Here is a 2,788-nt window from a genome sequence, read left to right on the forward strand (position 1 = left end):
AATATTAATAAATCATAGAATTGTTAATCTAAATTCATTAAAATTAAATAATTCTTTTACAACCAAATTTATTTGGTTTGGGCGACTAGCCCAAATAATTTCCCACCATCACCAATTCGCCCAAATAATTTCCCACCATCACCAATTAGTTTCCCGATAAAATAAACATTTCGGCTAAATAGTAGTAATTTTAAGGATATTATACTACTCGTTTTTCTCCTTCCTAGTTCATATCACCACACTTAGAGAAAGAAAAAAACAAAAATACCCTAACGCCTCTTCTTCTTCTCCAAGCCGATGTCCCTAATCTAAAACTAGCTCCAATCAATCTCTTTCTTGAAGAACTGCAATGACTCTATCCGGCGACCGTCGTCTATGGTTCTCTGTGTCAGATCCAACAGGTAATTAACGGTGTCTCTTCTCCTTCTTCTTCTTCCGATTGCAGAATTGTTCCCTAATTACTAGTTATGTCTCTTTCTCTCTTCTCTAGGGCTGTTTAGATCTTTTGTTTTTTTTTTCTAATTAGGGTTTTCTAAGATTTGATTTGTTCATATTTTTTTAACAACATGTTAACAACATGATGGTTAGGATTTGTAAATGCGGATTCTTATTTTGGCTTTGTTCTATGTTTAAATTTCACTCAAATTTGTGGATTTGTTTACTTGAGTTGTTATTAATAGGACCTAAATTTGTTTGAGCTTCTAATTGAAAGAGGTGCAACGTAGATGGATGCTGACTGGGAGGCTGATTGAGACACTCTAATGGAGTACTGCCCAATAGAACCATCAAAGAAGAAGAGCAAGAATGCTGCTGGAAGCCGCTTATCTAATCCTGATGGCAAAGGGATTCACAAGCATTGTGCAGGTCCTCGAAGTTTTTTTTTGCAGATTGAGCATGAGAAGGTAAGTGTTATATTTCTCTTATGTTATTATTTACTTTCATATCTGGGCTTATCCATGGGACTTGCCTAATAATATTTCCTCTTTGTTTTTGTAGATGATTGAATCTGGTTTGGATGAACCACCACCTTTCATTGATCTTATGCGGAGGACACACACACGCAAAGATGAAACTTCCATCGATCCTCGTGTTGAGTGTCTTGTAATCAAAGTAGAGTAATCTGCTGCACAAATTACATCAGAAAATGGTTCTCTCCTCTGTTTGTACCGGGGATTAATTGTTTGTACCGGAGATTACACAGTTTAAACAAATAAAGATTTTGTGGGAAAGAGCAAGCAAGTTCTTTTATTAATCGGGGAAAACGTGAGATCGTCACTTAAAACGAGTCGAGATAGAGCTTGTTAGTTCACAAGCGAACTAGCAAGCTTAAAGGGACGAACTGAAAACAAGAATGAATTATACGAAAGACAATAGCAATTTTCGATGCAAAGTGTTGCTCTGTAGGTATTGTCTGCGGGTCCGGATCCTTTCTCCAATAGATGTCTCGAGCTATTTATAAGCGAATGTAGAGTTAGAACACTCTAGGGTTTTCTGTGTGAAATCCCGAGATTGTCCTCCGAGGTTGGCCCATTTCCTTCTATCTCTGGTGAGTCTTTGTTGGGCCGAGTTGGCATATGGGGCAAAGCCCATATCCAACAATAGTCCCCCCCTTAGTCCGGCGAGCGAGATATTTCTGCGATCGGCGGGCGTACTTTGAGTCTTAACATATGCCTGCTCGGCGTTAGGCGTTCCAGACTGCTTCAAGAAGATCTAACTTTGTGTGGTGATGGTTAAAGCGATAGTTTTTGTTGAGCTCGGAGCTCGTTCTGATGTTGTATGCGTTGAGTGTGTTGTTCTGGAGCGCGAAGCTTGTATGAATGTTATGTGTCTTGAGCACGTCTTTGCGGAGCGTGGCGCCTGGCGCGTGGAGCGTTGAGCGTGGATCTCATCTAGATGTTATGCGCCTTGAGCACGTTTTTACAGAGTGTAGTGCTTGATAATGGATCTGCAATGGTTGAGGACGGAGTTGCCGCACATAGTTCGTAACCAAGGATCAAAGAAATTGAGCCAGACCGGCATGCGGAGATTGAGGTCGGCGAGCTTGAGATTGAGGTCGGCGAATGAGTTTGAGGTCTCCGAGATTGAGGTCGGCGAGCGAGAGAGTGAGATTGAGGTCGCCACCGAGAGTGAGATTGAGTTCGGCGCCGAGAGTGAGATTGAGGTCGGCGAGAGTGAGATCGTCATCGTCGAGGTTGAGGTTGAGATCGGCGAGTGAGATTGAGGTCGCCACCGAGAGTGAGATTAAGTTCGGCGCTGAGAGTGAGATTGAGGACGGCGAGAGTGAGATCGTCATCGTCGAGGTTGAGGTTGAGATCGGCGAGTGAGATTGAGGTCGCCACCGAGAGTGAGATTAAGTTCGGCGCTGAGAGTGAGATTGAGGACGGCGAGAGTGAGATCGTCGTCGTCGAACGGGGTCGAGAGGTGAAGAGAGGTCGACGGACAAGGATTGATAAGTGCTGAGGTTGGTTCTTGCGAGATCGGCAGATTGAGGTCGGCGGGACGCTGCGCGATGCCGCGGAGTTCGGCAAATCCTCATTCCAGGTCGGCGCTTGTCCTACCATTGGGGCGAGCTCCGACGTCAACTCCTAAGATGGGTGTTCATGATGTGCGCTCGCATTCCACGTCCTCTCATGGGAGCGAAAAGGATAGTGCGGGAGAAGGTTTTGAGGTCAGTACCAAGCTGGAGGTAGGCATAAAACTGGAGCTCGGCACCAAACTTGAGGTAGGCGCCAAGCTGGAGGTCGGCACCGAAATTAAGGTAGGCACCTAGGTAGAGGTTGGCATCAAC

At 44.5% G+C, this 2,788-nt stretch overlaps 1 long non-coding RNA gene across 2 annotated transcripts; it reads left to right on the forward strand.

Annotated features, from left to right (window-relative positions):
- On the forward strand, positions 204-2,076 carry LOC104722385. 2 transcript variants are annotated; one of them, XR_757191.2, is made up of 3 exons: positions 204-401; positions 681-902; positions 997-2,076. It is a non-coding gene; the product is annotated as an uncharacterized LOC104722385 (long non-coding RNA). The 2 variants fall into 2 exon arrangements; XR_757192.2 differs by having other exon boundaries at positions 713-902; positions 997-2,075.

The sequence above is a fragment of the Camelina sativa genome, chromosome 11 (assembly GCF_000633955.1).
Source record: "Camelina sativa cultivar DH55 chromosome 11, Cs, whole genome shotgun sequence".
In the NCBI taxonomy this organism is placed as follows: domain Eukaryota; kingdom Viridiplantae; phylum Streptophyta; class Magnoliopsida; order Brassicales; family Brassicaceae; genus Camelina; species Camelina sativa.